Source organism: Salmo trutta, chromosome 14 (genome assembly GCF_901001165.1).
Source record: "Salmo trutta chromosome 14, fSalTru1.1, whole genome shotgun sequence".
NCBI lineage: Eukaryota > Metazoa > Chordata > Actinopteri > Salmoniformes > Salmonidae > Salmo > Salmo trutta.
Genome location: NC_042970.1, coordinates 17,888,641 through 17,910,794, shown reverse-complemented (window position 1 = coordinate 17,910,794; position 22,154 = coordinate 17,888,641). Strand labels below are relative to the sequence as shown.

Sequence of the window (22,154 nt, the reverse complement as noted above, 5' to 3'; positions counted from 1 at the left end):
TTGGCTGCAGCTGAGCCCGTTTCCATTGGCAACCTGTGCCACTAGGAACATGTGATGAAACTATCAGAGTGTGGGGTGCCTGTGGCTCTGGCCCATATGTTCTCACACAACACACCTGTCCACAAGTGCTTCATTGCCTAGGGGGCCCTCGCCTTCTTGCTGAACACACCCCATGTCCCCACCCCTGGGTTAACATGGACATGGTTTGGAGCATGTTTAAATACTGCCTGGTCCCCCTGTTGTCCCCCTGTTGTCCCCCTGTTGTCCCCCTGTTGTCCCCCTGTAGCAGCAGGAGACCTGTGTTTAGGATGTCCCTGTTTCCTGTTGGAGTCACTCACTAGCACTGGAGGCAGAGAGAGTTTGGGGGGTATGGACCAAAGTCAGGTTCCCCCATGCTGGTCTGTACCTAATGTCATTACTGACTCACAGAGGCTCCCTTAGTTACCCTCCCTCTGTTTGCCTCTGAGAGTGAAACAACAATCTCTGCTCACCCCACCCCGCTCACCCCAACCACCTGTGGCGTGAGTAGAGCTTGAGTAGAGCTCTAAGTGTGCCAGGTCACCCATTAACCCCCTGCATTATCCTATCTCTTTATGCCAGTGTATGAAGGGCACTCGGACAAACTCTTCCCCATTCATTAGAGAATAGTCTGCATTCCTTCCAGTGAACATGGACATGGTTTGCTGGCCCTCGAAAAGCTTTCATTCTGATTGTGCTTCTGAACAGAAGCACCACTGTTCCCCCCATATAGATAACCCTCACGGTTCAGCACCGTTTGGACCAAATATACTCCTCCTTGCCAGTGGGATCCACAGTCAAAAACAGTAAACAACTTTTCAATTCACTCTCTCAGGGCCCACATGGCCCCAGTAGGAGGAAGGTGGCAGGAATGAACTTGAATGAACTGTTTAAATTGTCCCTATTGTTCAGATAAAGCATTTTAAGTGATTATAAGGTTTGGAACCCTTACTCAATTTACTACATTTTAGTGCCTGCCCACTGGGCACACACTGGCTGAATCAAGGTTGTTTCCACGCCATTTCAATGAAATTATGTTGAACCAACATGGAATAGACGTTGAATTGACGTCTGTGCCTAGTGGATGGTTAGCATATTCCGGAACACATGCAGGCAAGTGAGCATCAAGGCTAAGCAACTCAATGGGTCAAATTAGTTATGGCTGATGTTAATTCAATTAACATTCCACCCTATGCATTCAGCGAACAAGAACATCAACAATCAGAGTCTCCCTGTTGTAACATTTGACCTGTGTGTCTACTTATGCGTACCACAAAGAGGATGAGTCAAAACAGTGTCCTCAGATGTTCTTGTGTTTCTCAGCATTATCAGTGGAGTCACGTCTACCTGTCTGTGAGCTGTGAGGCTGTGAAGTGGGGCTGAGACTGCGAGCCAACACAGGGAGTGCTAGTACTAGCGGTGCATGCTAAGGGGGACTTCCATTACCTCGCTCAGCCAGGGAGATCTCTCTACGCTCAGCTCAGAAAGGAACCAAGGGGGATTTGTTTTCCTCAACATGAGCAGCAAATATATCAAAATAGTTTCCCCCCACAGAGTGCCTGACACATGGGCCTGTGTTTCTCCAGCTTCTTGCTGCTGCTGGAAAGAGGGGAGATGGCTGATTTAAAGAGCCGTGTGTCTCTGTCACTATCAGTGGACGGTAGATTGGGTGATGAGAGAGGCAATTTCAGTCTAATGCTTTGATTTGTTCCATTAGTGGAATCCAGACGCCGGAGTCTGCAAACGGCATGTGACTAAATGTTCTTTCCTCCATATTTCAGTTTGGTTTAAGGTTTTTATGAATGAGTGCAAATGTATCGGTGTGGTACATTTTTTTTCCCAAAATGGCTTTCCTCAACCAACATGTCAACACCACATCCTTTACATTAAAGCGTACAAGCTGAGTGCCTTGAGATGTTGCATATAAGGATAGCAGCAACCCACTCAATCAAAGAGGTTGGTTCAGACAGAAAAAATACTATCTGGTCAGTAAATATTGTCAGCTAAGCTCCAGTGCTTTGCTGCACCACAGCGATTATATTTTTGGCCGACCGGTTCCTCCCTGTTGGGCTGGTGAATGAGAAGAGACAGGCCCATCAGCAGCAGAGACCCCAGAGGGAGACCCCACTGTCAAAAAGGAGCCTGAAGGCTCTGGGCTCATTGTGAGTAGAATGCAGAGCACAGCATTCTAGAACTCCACCAGCTATCATCATTGGAGCTTCACTGTTTCATATCATAATGGCTATCCCTGCTCTGTTCAGTTCTGCCACCTCGGCACTTTCTGAGGGCTCATTGGAGACCGGCTAGTGTAAAGTCATGAATTAATAGTGTTATGCTATGTATAGCCTTCACCCCTTATAGACTATAGGATGCATTGAGCAGCTCTTTGAGGAACCAACCATGGTGAATGGTTTGGAGGTAACGTTCTCTCTCCACCAAGCCCACATCCTCAAAGGCGGCTAATTGGGGCTTTTTGCCCTTGTTTATCTTCATTTAAAGGCTGGAGAGAAGATTTGTTGTTTACTGGTTTCAATATTGAGTTGGGGAGCAGGCAGGGGAGGAGTAAGGGCAGACGGTGGAGGCAATGTTTGGCTTGGGGGATGGGAAGCTGGTTGGTGCTGGTGACCTAATGAACGTGCTATCCTTAGACTCCTAATTACATTGGAAGTGATTTCAGATACCCATACAATGTTCATCTTCAAACACGGAAAGCATATCACTTTTCAAGATAAGTATACTGCTCAAAAAAATAAAGGGAACACTTAAACAACACAATGTAACTCCAAGTCAATCACACTTCTGTGAAATCAAACTGTCCACTTGGGAAGCAACACTGATTGACAATAAATTTCACATGCTGTTGTGCAAATGGAATAGACAACAGGTGGAAATTATAGGCAATAAGCAAGACACCCCCAATAAAGGAGTGGTTCTGCAGGTGGAGACCACAGACCACTTCTCAGTTCCTATGCTTCCTGGCTGATGTTTTGGTCACTTTTGAATGCTGGCGGTGCTTTCACTCTAGTGGTAGCATGAGACGGAGTCTACAACCCACACAAGTGGCTCAGGTAGTGCAGCTCATCCAGGATGGCACATCAATGCGAGCTGTGGCAAGGTTTGCTGTGTCTGTCGGCGTAGTGTGCAGAGCATGGAGGCGCTACCAGGAGACAGGCCAGTACATCAGGAGACGTAGAGGAAGCCGCAGGAGGGCAACAACCCAGCAGCAGGACCGCTACCTCCGCCTTTGTGCAAGGAGGAGCACTGCCAGAGCCCTGCAAAATGACCTCCAGCAGGCCACAAATGTGCATGTGTCTGCTCAAACGGTCAGAAACAGACTCCATAAGGGTGGTATGAGGGCCCGACATCCACAGGTGGGGGTTGTGCTTACAGCCCAACACCGTGCAGGACGTTTGGCATTTGCCAGAGAACACCAAGATTGGCAAATTCGCTACTGGCGCCCTGTGCTCTTCACAGATGAAAGCAGGTTCACACTGAGCACATGTGACAGACGTGACAGAGTCTGGAGACGCCGTGGAGAACGTTCTGCTGCCTGCAACATCCTCCAGCATGACCGGTTTGGCGGTGGGTCAGTCATGGTGTGGGGTGGCATTTCTTTGGGGGGCCGCACAGCCCTCCATGTGCTCGCCAGAGGTAGCCTGACTGCCATTAGGTACCGAGATGAGATCCTCAGACCCCTTGTGAGACCATATGCTGGTGCGGTTGGCCCTGGGTTCCTCCTAATGCAAGACAATGCTAGACCTCATGTGGCTGGAGTGTGTCAGCAGTTCCTGCAAGAGGAAGGCATTGATGCTATGGACTGGCCCGCCCGTTCCCCAGACCTGAATTCAATTGAGCACATCTGGGACATGTCTCGCTCCATCCACGTTGCACCACAGACTGTCCAGGAGTTGACGGATGCTTTAGTCCAGGTCTGGGAGGAGATCCCTCAGGAGACCATCCGCCACCTCATCAGGAGCATGCCCAGGCGTTGTAGGGAGGTCATACAGGCACGTGGAGGCCACACACACTACTGAGCCTCATTTTGACTTGTTTTAAGGACATTACATCAAAGTTGGATCAGCCTGTAGTGTGGTTGTCCACTTTAATTTTGAGTGTGACTCCAAATCCAATCCTCCATGGGTTGATAAATTTGATTTCCATTGATTATTTTTGTGTGATTTTGTTGTCAGCACATTCAACTATGTAAATAAAAAAGTATTTAATGAGATTATTTCTTTCATTCAGATCTAGGATGTGTTGTTTAAGTGTTCCTTTTATTTTTTTGAGCAGTGTATTATAAAACGTCTTCCATATTTCCAGAGAATGAAGATATATGGTCTTCATTAATCATGATACTGTTGAGTGCCATCATTTTTAATCAATACAATGCCATGACAAGACCCATTAATCAACTGTGTTTACTGTTAGTCTTATTGAATGCTTGTAGTCTTTTTCCAATTATGTGCTGTAGAAGGATGTATAGTGATGTAACCTTCCCCCTTTGTCATCTTTGTGGAGGAGGTATAGATTTTTAGCCGGCCAAATGAACTGTTTGCTGAAGAGCCTGCAGTCATTGTGCTTGCTGCTTTCCCCCTTTTTAAGCACGCTCATCCCCAACTCCAAATATACACTTTGCAGATCAATAAGCTTCCAGTAATTTAACGCTGTCCGCCCCAGAGAGGTTGAGGTCAATCCTCTACCAAGTCATTCAGTGATTCAGTGTGGTTTAACGTCGACCAACCAGCTGTTGCTATTGAACAGGCTTGTTTGACATAGTCATAGAAAACAACACATTTGCAATTGTCGCAATGTTTTTATCATGTATTTTGAATATGGTAGCAGGCAGTCATTTAATTTGGAGGCAGCCATGAGAGGAACATGTTCTTATTCCTGATTTGTCTCTCAATCTACTTGTGACTCCCCTCTGACAGTGTATGAATCATCTCTGGCTGTCTTGATGTGATTCATATCTGTCACTTGGTACATTAATAATGATTAGCCTGTGGCTGTGTTGTGGTCTACCTGATGTTGATCAATACTTATATTCCTTTGGATCAATGTCCTGTGTCGTCAGTTGGGAAGTAGTGAACTACATATAGCTCTACTATATTTTGCAGTTGGTGGTAGTTGAGCTAAATTATAATCTTGGTAGTGTTTTCAGTAGTGAATTACATTTTTTTTGCAAATTATCACAAGAAACATAGTTTTTTTGTTTAATAGGCCAAATTACACATTCAATTAAAGGACCCCTTTTATATCAATACGAACCCATTTCTGGGTAACAATTAAGTACCTTACTGTAATAGATATACATTAAATGGGAAAACATTTCTTTTTAGCAAATAAATATTTCTCAAGAACAATTTTGCTAGGACTGTTTGGGATTGGTCTGAGTAGTTAGGGGTAAACTGAAAACTAGCTGTTATTGACAGGGAGTTTGAAACTCTTTATTATTGGTCTATTAACCAATTAACAGCATGGCAATGTCACAATGGAAAGCCGAATCTCCCGCCCATGCAAACCTGATGATTAGAAGGTCCTGTGTGGATTGTATTTTCAACCAGAAACTATCAGGAAATAACACTGCTACATGTTTTCACACTTTTACAGTGTTAAAGATGCACAATGCAGAAATTACTGCCATTTCCTGGTTGCTAAAATTCTAATACTTAGCTTAATGTCAGTTTGTGACAAAACAAGCAAGTATAGTGTAGAGAATCATTGTGCCATCTAAACCGCTGTGAAAATATATTTTTCATAACCAAACTTATTGTATTTTCAGCTCTTTGAAGCTTGTGTACTAAACAGAAATAGCGCACAGTGTACTAAACAGAAATAGAACAGATGTACTATTTCTTAGACTTGCTTTCAATGCGAATTACAAATCTATAACAGCCATTTCTATGTGAAAGTTACATATTGCAGCTTTAACTTCATCAGCTGTTGCACAATATGAGTAAAAAAATATTTTGACTGCACTGGGTTTATTACTGTCACAGAATAAGTCGTGCGGGAGAGAGAAGGACCAAGGCGCAGCGGAAGTGTGGATACTCATATTTTAATGTTAAAAAAAAGAATAGAGCATCCACTGAAAAAACAATAAACAAAACAATGAACGGTACTCACGATGTGCCGTGTGGCAGGCTAAACCAAACAAAGCAGTGCTCACAACAATTCCCCACACAGACAAACACACCCAACTAATATAGGACTTCCAATCAAAGGCAACACCACACAGCTGCCTTCAATTGGAAGTCCACCCCAATTACCTCTACATAGAAACACCCAACCTAGACAGAACAAAGAAAACCCAACTTCTTCTGCCACGCCCTGACCAACACTTAACACCTACTCCACCTGCTGGTCAGGACGTGACAATTACATTTAATATTTATATATGGTAATTAATCATGAAGTAGTTTGGATGAAATTAACTACTTTTTCAAAGTAGCTTTAATTAAGTAAACTATATTTGTCTTAAGGGTAGCTTTAGTGTATCCAGTGTGAAAAAATTGGTAGCTTGTTAAACTATATTTTCAGAGTAGCTTCCCCAACACTTTGTTGTCATGCAGAACAGGGGTTATTTGTTTTTAATGGCATTCCCTTTTGATTCCTGACCAGTGATGATGTCTAATCTTATTAAAAGGCTTTGCTCTGTGGTAAAACCCTTGGGTGCACTGAGGGAGACAGCCATTTGTTCAAGTCTGTCCTACTGTAGCCTCCTTCAGCCACCTCTTCTCATCGCCTCCCTCCATCCTCTGATGGATCCTCTACCTCTGCTGCCTCTTCTTCTGTTATCTCTGATTATTACATGGCAGTGTTGAATACTCCTTTCTTGGCTTGAAGGGCATTCTAGAGCGTGCATTAGATAATTCAGAATATCAGGCAAAGTTCTGTTCCTCAGCTATAGATGGACTCATTTTAATGCCTTTGTGTGGGTGTGCATAAATAATTCAATTACACATTCACCAGGAGGTTGCAAGTTTGAGAGGGTTACAATATAATGTTATAAATGTTAATGGATTAAAGGACTGGTGAGATGCTATTGTAATCTATACTGTGTAGATAGATAGCATTGTTGGTATGGATTGGATGTTATTGTAATCTGCACTGTATAGATAGATAGCATTATTGGTATGGGCTGGATGTTATTGTAATCTGAACTGTGTAGATACAGTGAGCGAAAAAAGTATTTGATCCCCTGCTGATTTTGTACATTTGCCCACTGACAAAGAAATGATCAGTCTATAATTTTAATGGTAGGTTTATTTGAACAGTGAGAGACAGAATAACAACAAAAAAATCCAGAAAAAAACGCATGTCAAAAATGTTATAAATTGATTTGCATTTTAATGAGGGAAATAAGTATTTGACCCCTCTGCAAAACATGATTTAGTACTTGGTGGCAAAACCCTCGTTGGCAATCACAGAGGTCAGACGTTTCTTGTAGTTGGCCACCAGGTTTGCACACATCTCAGGAGGGATTTTGTCCCACTCCTCTTTGCAGATCTTCTCCAAGTCATTATGGTTTCGAGGCTGACGTTTGGCAACTCGAACCTTGAGCTCCCTCCACAGATTTTCTATGGGATTAAGGTCTGGAGACTGGCTAGGCCACTCCAGGACCTTAATGTGCTTCTTCTTGAGCCACTCCTTTGTTGCCTTGGCCATGTGTTTTGGGTCATTGTCATGCTGGAATACCCATCCACGACTCATTTTCAATGCCAAGGCTGAGGGAAGGAGGTTCTCACCCAAGATTTGACGGTACACGGCCCCGTCCATCGTCCCTTTGATGCGGTGAAGTTGTCCTGTCCCCTTAGCAGAAAAACACCCCCAAAGCATAATGTTTTCACCTCCATGTTTGACGGTGGGGATGGGGTTCTTGGGGTCATAGGCAGCATTCCTCCTCCTCCAAACACGGCGAGTTGAGTTGATGCCAAAGAGCTCCATTTTGGTCTCATCTCACCACATCACTTTCACCCAGTTGTACTCTGAATCATTCAGATGTTCATTGGCAAACTTCAGACGGGCATGTTTATGTGCTTTCTTGAGCAGGGGGACCTTGCGGGCGCTGCCGAGTAGCTTGGTCCCATGTGGCTTACTTGGTAGAGCATGGTGTTTGCAACGCCAGGGTTGTGGGTTTGATTCCCACGGGGGACCAGTACGGGGGAAAAAAATTATGAAATGTATGCATTCACTACTGTAAGTTGCTCTGGATAAGAGCGTCTGCTAAATGACTCAAATGTAAATGTAATGTAATGCAGGATTTCAGTCCTTCATGGCGTAGTGTGTTACCAATTTTTTTCTTGGTGACTATGGTCCCAGCTGCCTTGAGATCATTGACAAGATCCTCCCGTATAGTTCTGGGCTGATTCCTCACCGTTCTCATGATCATTGCAACTCCACGAGGTGAGATCTTGCATGGAGTCCCAGGCCGAGGGAGATTGACAGTTCTTTTGTGTTTCTTCCATTTGCGAATAATCGCACCAACTGTGTCACCTTCTCACCAAGTTGCTTGGCGATGGTCTTCTAGCCCATTCCAGCCTTGTGTAGGTCTACAATTTTGTCCCTGACATCCTTGGAGAGCTCTTTGGTCTTGGCCATAATGGAGAGTTTGGAATCTGATTGATTGATTGCTTCTGTGGACAGGTGTCTTTTATACAGTTAACAAACTGAGATTAGGAGCACTCCCTTAAAGAGTGTGCTCCTAATCTCAGCTCGTTACCTGTATAAAAGACACCTGGGAACCAGAAATCTTTCTGATTGAGAGGGGGTGAAATACTTATTTCCCTCATTAAAATGCAAATCAATTTATAACATTTTTGACATGCATTTTTCTGGATTTTTTTGTTGTTATTCTGTCTCTCACTGTTCAAATAAACCTACCATTAAAATTATTGACTGATCATTTCTTTGTCAGTGGGCAAACGTACAAAATCAGCAGGGGATCAAATACTTTTTTCCCTCACTGTAGATAGCATTATTGGTATGGGCTGAATGTTATTGTAATCTGAACTGTATAGATAGATAGCATTACTGGTACAGATTGAATGTTATTGTAATCTGCACTGTGTAGATAGATATCATATTAGTATGGGCTGGATGTTATTGTAATCTGCTCTGTGTAGATAGATAGCATATTAGTATGGGCTGAATGTTAATGTAATCTGCTCTGTGTAGATAAATAGCATATTGGTATGGGCAGGCTCCCTTAAATTTTGCAATCGACTGAACTTTGCATGCTCTTCCTCTGTATTGTAGGTTAATCTGCTTAAAGCTAAGAAAACCATGCCAGCAAAACCCCTGCCAACATCAAAAATGGAACGCGTCCAAAACTAAATGGATCAAGCCGCTTCTACAGGCTCTCAGATGAGAGCACTCTAGTTCACTTCGGTTTGATCAATTCTGTTTTTTAATAACCTCTCTTCATACTGTAGGGCATTACTGCGAATAGGGGCTGAAACCCACCCACTGCGATCTGGACATACATGCACAGTGCTGTGGCACACTGTGTCTGCCATTATTAACAACCAGACACAGTATTTAAAGGATACATGCATTATGTATGATGTGGTAACACCAAATCGTAGTTTTCCACTGTTGAAGCTTTTGGCGTACCAGGATGAAAGCGTAAGGGAAAACCAGCTAAGGTACTTCCCTGGACTGACAAGAGGTCCTGCTGGGTCCAGAGCGTGAGCCCAAACCAGAGATGAATTGGAGCTTTCATTAGTGCAGATTACAGCAGAGGATAATTCTGCTCTGTCTATTACAATACCAACCTCTTTGAAAGCATTGAGATTCAAATCAATTAAATACAGCTGTGACATATCAGATCCTTTGGTGGGTGTGAAAGCAAGGTTATATGTGTCAGATTGAAGGGTAAGTATATACCATGAGGGCATGTCAAGGGCAGATGTAGTCTTTGCAGGTAGTTTATTTTGTTCTCTGGGGCACAGTGAAAAGGTCACAATTGAGGATTATTTCACTTTCTTATTGATTTGTTTGACTGGTAAATCTCAACCTTTCAATCCCCACATAACAGTGTCTATTAAATATCAATGCACTATAATGGTCAAATAAATAGGCCATAGTAGCAAAGAATTACAATTTAGCAGATACCCCACAATGACAAAGTTAAAACAGGTTTTTTTATTGAAAAAAAAAACAATAGAAATACCTTATTTACATAAGTATTCAGGCCCTTTGCTAGAAGTCTATTGTGTGCAGATTGATGAGGAACAAAAACAATTTATACAATTTAGAATAATGCTGTAAAGTAACGAAATGTGTAAAAGTCAAGGGGTCTGAATATTTTCCGAATTTATTGTACATTGAGAGACACATTCCTGAAGATATCAAAGAAAGCCAGGTGCTTCATTGATGATTTCCTGTTTGGTTAACTTTAGGAAAGCAATTATTGTTCCATCTCATTTAAAGACAAAACTCCCTATTTCTGAGGTCACCAAGGGAACCTAACTAACCATTGAAAGAAGAGTGCATAACTTAGTGAATGGCAGAAAAAAAACATACTTTTACTGTAAATCTAAGATAGCGCCAGAGCAGAAGGCAGAAGTTTTACATGCCCCCAAACGATTGTGTTTTTTTGTTTGTTTATCTGCATTGTTTGTAACTTATATTTTTACAAATTTTGTACATAGTGTTGCCGCTACCATCTCTTATGACCGAAAATAACTTATAGACATCAGGACTGCGATTACTCACCATGGATTAGCAGAATCCTTTTTCTTCTTTCACGACTCTGACGAGCCCGAGGCGGAGGATAGAGTAAACGGCTCCCTCGGGAACAGGCCTAACCCCCACGTGATCTGCGTGAAGAGGAGGCAGAGAAAGAGAGGCGGGTTGACTTCTGAGTATTTGGGGGCGATCGAATAAACCCCAACTTTCCTCAATTCTGCTAGCAAACATGTAGTCTTTGGGCAATTAAATCGATGAGTTACGGGAATGATTAAAATATTAAAAGATGAAACTACCAACTGGACATTCAAAACTGTAACATCTTATGCTTCACATAGTTGTGGCTGAATGACGACAATATCAACATACAGCTGGCTGGTTATACGATGTACCGGCAGGATAGAACACCGGCGTCTGGTAAGACAAGGGGCAGCGGGCTATGTATTTTTGTAAATAACAGCTGGTGCACTATATCTAAGGAAGTCTTGAGCTATTGCTCGCCTGAGGTTGAGTATATCATGAGGATAGTAAACTCTGTAACCACCGATAAATCCACTATAATTGAGAATTTCAATAAGCATTTTTCTACGGCTGGCCATGCTTTCCACCTGGCAACCCCTACACCGGTCAACAGCACTGCACCCCCCACAGCAATTCGCCCAAGCCTTCCCCATTTCTCCTTCTCCCAAATCCAGTCAGCTGATGTTCTGAAAGAGCTGCAAAATGTGGACCCCTACAAATCAGCCAGGCTAGACAATCTGGACCCTTTCTTTCTAAAATGATCTGCCGAAATTGTTGCAACCCCTATTACTAGCCTGTTCAACCTCTCTTTCGTGTCGTCTGAGATTCTCAAAGATTGGAAAGCAGCTGCGGTCATCCCCCTCTTCAAAGGGTGGGACACTCTTGACCCAAACTGGTACAGACCTATATCTATCCTACCCTGCCTTTCTAAGGTCTTCGAAAGCCAAGTCAACAATCAGATTACCGACCATTTCGAATCCCACCTCACCTTCTCTGCTATGCAATCTGGTTTCAGAGCTGGTCATGGGTGCACCTCAGCCAGGCTCAAGGTCCTAAACGATATCTTAACCGCCATCGATAAGAAACAATACTGTGCAGCCGTATTCATTGACCTGGCCAAGGCTTTCGACTCTGTCAATCACCACCCTCATCGGCAGACTCAATAGTTTTAGTTTCTCAAATGATCGCCTCGCCTGGTTCACCAACTACTTCTCTGATAGAGTTCAGTGTGTCAAATTGGAGGACCTGTTGTCCAGACCTCTGGCAGTCTCTATGGGGGTGCCACAGGGTTCAATTCTTGGGCCGACTCTCTTCTCTGTATACATCAATGATGTTGCTCTTGCTGCTGGTGAGTCTCTGATCCACCTCTACGCAGACGACACCATACTTCTTGCCCTTCTTTGGACACTGTGTTAACAACCCTCCAGCCGAGCTTCAATGCCATACTACTCTCCTTCCGTGGCCTCCAACTGCTCTTAAATACAAGTAAAACTAAATGCATGCTCTTCAACCGATCGCTGCCTGCACCTGCCCGCTCGTCCAGCATCACTACTCTGGACGGTTCTGACTTAGAATATGTGGACAACTACAAATACCTAGGTGTCTGGTTAGACTGTACTCTCCTTCCAGACTCACATCAAACATCTCCAATCCCAAGTTAAATCTAGAATTGGCTTCCTATTTCGCAACAAAGCATCCTTCACTCATGCTGCCAAACATATCCTCGTAAACTGACCATCCTACCGATCCTCGACTTCGGTAATGTCATTTACAAAATAGCCTTCAATACCCTACTCAATAAATTGGATGCAGTCTATCACAGTGCCGTCCGTCTTGTCACCAAAGCCCCATATACTACCCACCACTGCGACCTGTACGCTCTCGTTGGCTGGCCCTCGCTTCATACTCGTCGCCAAACCCACTGGCTCCAGGTCATCTACAAGACCCTGCTAGGCAAAGTCCCCCCTTATCTCAGCTTGCTGGTCACCATAGCAGCACCCACCTGTAGCATGCGCTCCAGCAGGTATATCTCACTGGTCACCCCCAAAGCCAATTCCTCCTTCGGCCGCCTCTCCTTCCAGTTCTCTGCTGCCAATGACTGGAACGAACTACAAAAATCTCTGAAACTGGAAACCTTATCTCCCTCACTAGCTTTAAGCACCAGCTGTCAGAGCAGCTCACAGATTACTGCACCTGTACATAGCCCATCTATAATTTAGCCCAAACAACTACCTCTTCCCCTACTGTATTTATTTATTTATTTATTTTGCTCCTTTGCACCCCATTATTTTTATTTCTACTTTGCACTTTCTTCCACTGCAAATCTACCATTCCAGTGTTTTAATTGCTATATTGTATGTACTTCGCCACCATGGCCTTTTTTTGCCTTTACCTCCCTTATCTCACCTCATTTGCACACATTGTATATAGACTTATTTTTCTACTGTATTATTGACTGTATGTTTGTTTTACTCCATGTGTAACTCTGTGTTGTTGTATGTTTCAAACTGCTTTGCTTTATCTTGGCCAGGTTGCAATTGTAAATGAGAACTTGTTCTCAACTTGCCTACCTGGTTAAATAAAGGTGAAATATATATATATTTTTAAATAAATACAAATATCATGATAAGCTGTGGACCACTACCTACCGAGAGAGTTCTCATCTGTGTTCTTCGTAGCTGTTCGTAGCGGTTGTTACTAAGTTAGCATTGAATGAGCAGTATTTCGCCATAAGCAAACAAGAAAACGCTCACCCAGAGGTGGGGCTCCTAGTAGCCGGGGACTTTAATGCAGGGAAACTTAAATCAGTTTTACCAAATTTCTATCAGCATGTTAAATGTGCAACCAGAGGGAAAAGAACTCTGGACCACCTATACTCCACACACAGAGACGCATACAAAGCTCTCCATCGCCCTCGATTTGGCAATTCCATCCTCCTGATTCCTGCTTACAAGCAAAAATTAAAGCAGGAAGCACCAGTGACTAGATCAATAAAAAAGTGGTCAGAGGAAGCAGATGCTAAGCTACAGAACTGTTTTGCTAGCACACACTGGAAAATGTGTCGGGATTCCTCAAAGCTCATCAATGAGCTAAGGACCCTGGGACTAAACACCTCCGTCTGCAACTGGATCCTGGACTTCCTGATGGGCCGCACCCAGGTGGTAAGGGTGGGTAACAACACATCCGCCACATTGATCCTCAACACAGGGGCCCCTCAGGGGTGCATGCTCAGCCCTCTCCTGTACTCCCTGTTCACTCATGAGTGCATGGCCAGGCACGATGCCAACACCTTCATTAAATATGTGTGGTAGGCCTGATCACCTACAACAACAAGACAGCCAATAGGGAGGAGGTCAGAGACCTGGCCGTGTCGTGCAAGGACAACAACCTCTCCCTCAACCTGCTCAAGACAAAGGAGATGATTGTGGACTACAGGAAAAAGAGGACCGAGCACACTGCCATTCTCATCGATGGGGCTGCGGTGGAGCAAGTTGAGACCTTCAAGTTCCTTGGTGTCCACATCACCAACAAACTAACATGGTCCAAGCACACCAGGACAGTCGTGAAGCGGGCACGACAAAACGTATTCCCCCTCAGGAGACTGAAAAGATTTGGCATCGGTCCTCAGATCCTCAAACGGTTTTACATCTGCACCATGGAGAGCATCCTGACTGGTTGCATCACTGCCTGGTTGCATCACTGCCACTGTCTGTTGTCATATATGCATGGTCATTTTGATAACTCTACCTACATGTACATACTTCCTCAACTGGCCGGTGCCCCTGCACATTGACTCTGTACCGCCCCCCCCCCGTATATATTGTTATTTTTTGCTGCTGCTCTTTAATTACTTGTTACTTTTGTCTTTTATTCTTATCCGTATTGTTTTGAAACTGCACTGTTGGTTAGGGGCTTGGAAATAAGCATTTCACTGTAAGGTGAAAGCTCCCAGGTGGCGCAGCGGTCTAAGGTGCTAGAGGCGTCACTACAGACACCCTGGTTCATATCCAGGCTGTATCACAACCGGCTGTGATTGGGAGTCCCATAGGGCAACACACAATTCACCAAGCGTCGTCCAGGTTTGGCTGATGTAGGCCGTCATTGAAAATAAGAATTTGTTCTTAACTGACTTGCCTAGTTAAATAAAGGTTCAATTAAAAAAAAGGTCTACAACTGTTGTATTTGGCGCATGTGACTAATAAAATTTGATTAGGAACTCTCTCCCCTTGCAATTTTAATATTAGCAAAACAGCAAAACATTTGGCCTTGACAATATGCATTCTACTGCACTCCACAATCCCATGCTCCGAGTGCATTCTCAGACAATGTTCTCTTGAGTACGTTCTTGTGAGGATGAGTGTGGAGAATGCATTAAACATCACATTTGAGATGCTCTCGCACTCCCCCTACTGTATTATCTCATGCTTCACCTTCCCATTCACTGAACCTTCTTCTAGCCAGGACAATGACAACAATAGACAAAACAAAATATACACAAAGGAAATGTTTTACTTCATAATTATCAGCTAGATGTGATAATCGTAATAATCTAGCTAGCCAGCTAGTTAAGCAGCCAAAAATGACCTAAAACTAATGTTATGCAAGGTAGATGTACATTTTTTGTGGGTAGCTACCAATTCTTCGTGGCTAGCTAAAGTGGCTAGCTACAGTAGCTAGCCAGTTAGCCCTATTGACCTATAGACTTATCCATTCACTGAACAGTCTTCCAGCCAGGACAAAGGCAATAGAGACTAAACAAGATATACACAAAGCAACCGATATACACAAAGCAACTATCAGCTAGCTGTAATTGAATCATAATAATGTATCTAACCAGATAGTTTAACATAGATGTAAATTCTTCATGGGTAGCTAGCTAACAATTATTTGTGGCTAGCTAACAGCGGTAGCTAGCCAGTTAGCCCTTTTGACTTAATTATGGGCGTTGGCAGGTAAACATGCCAAAATTAACACAACATATATTTATTAACGTATCAAGATAAAATATTGTAGTCAGGCAACATATGAGATGTGAATAGGCAACATTTAATTTCCGAAGTCGGAGTGTATTTTCTCTCACTTCAACTCAATTAATGGCCGCCATTGATTTGAAGAAATTGTACGCTGTTTTTTATGTGGTTGTGTCATATTTCTTTGCATACATTCCATTGAAGCTTGCATCGATACTTTGATTTGGACTCATACTCCGACCCTCCCGTGCTCCAATTTGCGTGCTCGGAGCAAGGTAGTATGCATTTTGAGAAACACCCAGAGTGATCTCTAAACCTCCCTTTAATAGAGTCTTTCAGGGAGGTGCAGGAAGAGAAACAAACTCACCCATTCAGCTTCTTCCAAAATGCTAATGCCTCTGGCTCTTAACACTTTTTATTGGGGTTCCCATGTCAATACATGGCACAGATTGCCCTAATGGTGCTAGCGGATAGGGGCTTCGTGGAAAACATGGACATATTTTCAACAGAAGAAATTTGTGACAACAACAAGACTGGCTGGTTTCCTGTGGAATTGTGGGGGTCTTATTATGTCCCTGTCTTTCATTCACAAAGACATATGTAAGTGTGCGTAACACACAAGCTCACAAAGTGAGCCTCTATATTACTTTTCTAAACCTTTAGGCTATTTGGAAAAATATCAAGATTGCATTTGGCCTTGACATTTAAAATCTCTTGTAGAAGTTCTTGGCATTGTTGGTGACTTGGCGCTATAACAACCTTCACATATTTCCGGGTGCTGTGGGACCTTGTGTGCTGGTTAGAGGGAGAACAAAGGCGTTTCAGGGCCGACAGAACAGGTGCTTTTGTTGAGACCCAAGGCAATTTCAGAGGATGAAATTTAATTCCAGCAACTCTGTGTTCTCTTTGTCTTTAATGACGGCAGGACCAGTTCTGACTTGAGTAGAAACACTGAGGTCGTTAATGAGTGAAGGAGATGCAGAGGACAGTCATTGCAGGGGAAGAAGGGAAATAAATTATTTCCTTATCTACATGGGTAACCTAAAGTAGCAGGAGTAAAATAAGCAGTGTTTCTTTCTTTCTGGTACTGACGAGAAGAAACTGTACTGTTGAACCAATCCAGTAAATGTGGAGGAGGAGATAAGATGGGGTGTTACTAGGGCTGTGGCGGTCATGACATTTTGGCAGCCGGTTATTGTCATGCAAAAGACGTCCAGTCTCACGGTAATTGACCGCTGATTAACATTAACATGTTTAGTATCTCCAGGCCTCCATGCGTACAAGCTGCATGCAAGCCGCTGATGCGCAACTTTGCAACATCGACATTTAAAAGAGTATAATAAATCAATTGAATATACACCATCACAATACATCCATTATTTATTTTAGTCAGGTCTATAAAATATATTTCAGAAAAACAGAATATTTGTATTTGTATATATTATGGATCCCAAATAGCTGCTGCCAAGGCATCAGATACTCTTCCTGTGGTCCGGCAAAATTAAGGCAGTTAGACAATTTAAAAAATATTACAATACATTCAGTACAGAATTCACAACCCACTAAGTGTGTGCCCTAAGGCCCATACTCCACTACCACATATCTCACCGAAATATCCATGTGTACGTGTGGGTATAGTGTGCATGTTATCATGTATGTGTCTGTGCCTATGTTTGTGTTACTTCACAGTCCCCACTTTTCCATAAGGCCTAGTGTATGTTATCTGGCTATGCTCTATGCTCTTGTTCTTTTAGCTAAATAAAACAGAAAGGATATTTTTCCCATTCTGGAGCGATGTGACTATGTTGAGTGTAAAAGTGATAATTGGAAACAGGTCTTATATGCCAGATTTATTTGTTATTTGGCAACTTTAGTTGTGAATGATGAAAACCTTACAATGTCTTAGTAATCCCAACATATATGGGCTGCATGATGCGACTATAGGCTATTGATCATTTGAGACAGGAGCAAAAAAAGCTTTCACTCTGTTCCTTGCCTCAGGCTGCAGAGCTGTTCTCTCATCAAGTGATCATATTTTCACCCATCAGACTATTCTCACTTTAATCTTGTCTTTACTAATATGTAAAAAAAACAACAACAACATTGATTTAGAATGGCCCATTATCAAATGGGCAGGAACAGGGGCAGGGGGAAGTTAAATGTTTAATTTTGAATTATAGGCTAGACCAATTATGCACCAAAGACATCTTAAATCAGTTTTGTTTTATGTTTTTCTGCCATGCGTAATATGCGGTAGGCTATGTATTGTATAATGGCACAATAATACTTTTTTGGGCTGTCCATTTCGTTGTGTTAGGCTTTGAAACAACATCCACAATGACCATGATTTACATTCTGTTTCAACCTGCTGTTGAACTTCTTTCTTCAAATTGATCATATCAGTGAGGTGAGTTATAAAAGCATGATACTGTTTTGATGATGAGTGTTTGATGTGATTTTCGAATGCATTTGCATTGATGCCAGAGTAGTTAGAGGGACAATAGAGCCCTGAGTACCAGACCATTAGGACCTGATGGTCTTTAGCGAGTTGGGTACTACCAAAGCATGTCCAGAGTCCCTAACAGGAGATTAGCGAGACTCAACGGTCACACTGCCGGTGTGGCGTTAATACGGTCACCGCAACAGCCTTAGGTGCTACATGGGTGACTTAAGACAGGAAGGATGTTCTGGTGTACTTTTTTTAGGCAGAAGCCAGCAGAGAGGCACTCAACCCGTGTCCAAGAGCTTCACTAGGTTCATCAAGTGCTTGATGTCCTTCACCAAGTGGCCTTCACATAAAGCTACATGATCAGTCATATTTCCTCTCTATGAAGTTATACAGGCGTAGGATCTTAATTCTAGACAGTTTGCTACAGTAGGAAAATAATCCTGCAGCAACAGGACATTTGTATTATTATATGGATTACAATTAATGGACAGTTTTTGTAAGAGCAAATCAAGTCAAAAATTTGGAAGTGAAAATTACAAATTTTAGAAGCCTTTTTTAAACCTCAAATACACCACAAGTTTGCATTTCCTACTGTGCAGGAAAATTCTCTGCAACAAAAGAGTGATCAAATTAAGATATTGCATCTGTAACCTACTCACCAACAATAGGTTGATGAAAAGAAAAAACAGAACATTTTACATGATACTTTGAGTTCTATTTTCAATAAGGTGTTTTTAGTGCGAAGACATTACTTTCCCCCTGTATTCTGACACCCTTGCATGGCAGTCCTTATTCGTATTTTGCCACTGAAATGGCAGTTGATTGAACTAACATTGGAGTCAGAGTATTGGAGAAATCAAATCAAATTGTATTAGTCACATACGCCGAATACAACAGGTGTCGGTAGACCTTACAGCGAAATGCTTACTTACGAGCCCCTAACCAACAATGCAGTTAAAAAAAAAATACGGATAAGAATAAGAAATAAAAGTAACAAGTAATTAAAGAGCAGCAGTAAAATAACAATAGTGAGACTATATACATGGGGGTCAATGTGTGGGGGCACCGGTTAGTTGAGGTAATATGTACATGTGGTAGAGTTATTAAAGAGTTATTACAGTGACTTTGCATAGACTATGTATAGCCTACAGCTCCAGGGGATCTAGCCCTGATAACAGTATTGATGACTGACTCTGCACATTCAACATTAGTGTAAATGGAATGTTTTCACTACAGAAACAGAGTGAAAACCTGTTATCAAATCAAATCAAATCAAATTTATTTATATAGCCCTTCGTACATCAGCTGAAATCTCAAAGTGCTGTACAGAAACCCAGCCTAAAACCCCAAACAGCAAGCAATGCATGTGAAAGAAGCACGGTGGCTGGGAAAAACTCCCTAGGAAAAACTCCTGAGAAAGGCCAAAAACCTAGGAAGAAACCTAGAGAGGAACCAGGCTATGAGGGGTGGCCAGTCCTCTTCTGGCTGTGCCGGGTGGATATTATAACAGAACATGGTCAAGATGTTAAAATGTTCGTAAATGACCAGCATGGTCAAATAATAATAATCATAGTAATTGTCGAGGGTGCAACAAGCACGTCCGGTGAACAGGTCAGGGTTCCGTAGCCGCAGGCAGAACAGTTGAAACTGGAGCAGCAGCATGGCCAGGTGGACTGGGGACAGCAAGGAGTCATCATGCCAGGTAGTCCTAGGGCTCAGGTCCTCCGAGAGAAAGAAAGAAAGAAAGAAAGAGAGAATTAGAGAGAGCATATTTACATTCACACAGGACACCGGATAAGACAAGAGAATACTCCAGATGTAACAGACTGACCCTAGCCCCCCGACACATAAACTACTGCAGCATAAATACTGGAGGCTGAGACAGGAGGGATCAGAAGACACTGTGGCCCCATCCGATGATACCCCCGGACAGGGCCAAACAGGCAGGATATAACCCCACCCACTTTGCCAAAGCACAGCCCCCACACCACTAGAGGGATATCTACAACCACCAACCTACCGTCCGAAGACAAGGCCGAGTATAGCCCACAAAGATGTCCGCCACGGCACAACCCAAGGGGGGGGGCGCCAACCCAGACAGGAAGACCACGTCAGTGGCTCAACCTACTCAAGTGACGCACCCCTCCCATGGACGGCATGGAAGAACACCAGTAAGTCAGTTATTAATGCCACCTGAGATTCTCCCAAATCCTGATCCTTAACAATATTATGTTTTCATCTTAAAAAACAGACGGTTGAATTAAATTGTCAATCCATCAGTGTTTTTATATGATACAGTACTGCATATTATAAAACATTTATCTCTGCTTTTATATGGATTTTATTCATTAAACGACTCGAAAGGGTTCAAAGCCCTCACTTTTAGCATATATGCATTTCTATGAGTAGTGTCGGGGGACCTAACCTATTTTATTGTTGCCTTAATATCTATTTTACCTACTTTAGCAAGTTCCAAAAGCTCAACTGAGAGGAAACTATTTCCAGTTCTCTGAGTGATATTTTGATTCTGGGTTTCACTCAAAACGTGTGTTATTGCAATGCATTCATTCCTACACACTGTGTAAAGCCTGCTCTTCAAATGCATCAGTAACCTCTAAGGGAGTGGCCCAGTCAAACATTTGACGATGCTGTCATGATCAAACATTCTATGGATCACATCACATCAAAGTGTGGCTTCTGCCTAGACATTTTATTGTAGATAAACTGTTCCATTGCCTGTTTTGTTGTTATTGTTGCACAGTTCTGTTTTTTCACTCCCTTAGTACATACAATACATCATCCACCTTGTTTGATTTAGACTTCATGATACAGACTTTGAAGTGCCTTGCCTGAAACCCATTCTAAATCACAATTTTTGTATTTGTTATTTGCTTTTAGATTACCTATTGTGGAGTTCACAATGCTTCCTGTTCAATCACTAGCTAACATGATTACCCAGCTGCTCCCAGTAACTATGCTACTGCTACAGAGAGGTCACTGGAAGGGATTCAGCTCTGGCCAACCTCAACTATAGCCAAACCTCTCTTCCGCTCTGTAGTATTTTACCTCGGGCAATTACAATGCTGAGTACTCTATCCATCTTTTTAACTGCATTAACAATGTCAGTATACCTTGCAACAACTATGACCTATTCAACCAATCCATTTTTTTCATGGCAGAAATATCTCTACAGATGACATTACGATTATATCCCACCCCACACCTGGTCCTATCTCTACAGATGACATTACAATTATATCCCACCCAACACCTGGTCCTATCTCTACAGATGGCATATGATGATATTCCCACCCCTGGTCCTCCATGAGTATCGATTTTATGATTCAGCAAATGTTTCCTAACTAAGATTAAATTCCACTTAGCTCAGATTCAATCAGGGCTAAACAGCTAAATGCTTTTACACTGTCTGTCACGGTAACATTTACACTGCTATGAAGGACATCAGTGTCCTTTTGCCCAATCACTCCAAACTTATAGAGACCTCAGTTAACGCTCTCTTTGCCCATATGAACGGCAGACCCTTACCATGCCACTTACAGTGCCTTGCAAAAGTATTCATCCCCCTTCGCATTTTTCCTACTTTGTTGCATTACAACCTGTAATTTAAATAGATTTTTATTTGGATTTCATGTAATGGACATACACAAAATAGTCCAAATTGGTGAAGTGAAATGAAAAAAAGAACTTGTTTCAAAAAATTCAAATAAATAAAAAACAGAAAAGTGGTGTATGCATGTGTATTCACCTCCTTTGCTATGAAGCCCCTAAATAAGATCTGGTGCAAACAATTACCGTCAGAAGTCAGACAATTAGTTAAATAAAGTCCACCTGTGTGCAATCTAAGTGTCACATGATCTGTCACATCTCAGTATATATACACCTGTTCTAAAAGGCCCCAAAGTCTGCAACACCACTAAGCAAGGGGCACCACCAAGCAAGCGGCACCATGAAGACCAAGTAGCTCTCCAAGCAGATCAGGGACA

At 42.6% G+C, this 22,154-nt stretch overlaps 1 protein-coding gene across 4 annotated transcripts in view; it reads left to right on the top strand.

Moving 5' to 3' along the window:
- Positions 1 to 22,154, top strand: part of LOC115207540 (neural cell adhesion molecule L1-like protein) — a 93,947-nt gene that overhangs the window by 13,912 nt on the left and 57,881 nt on the right. The gene's annotated exons all lie outside the window — the stretch shown is intronic.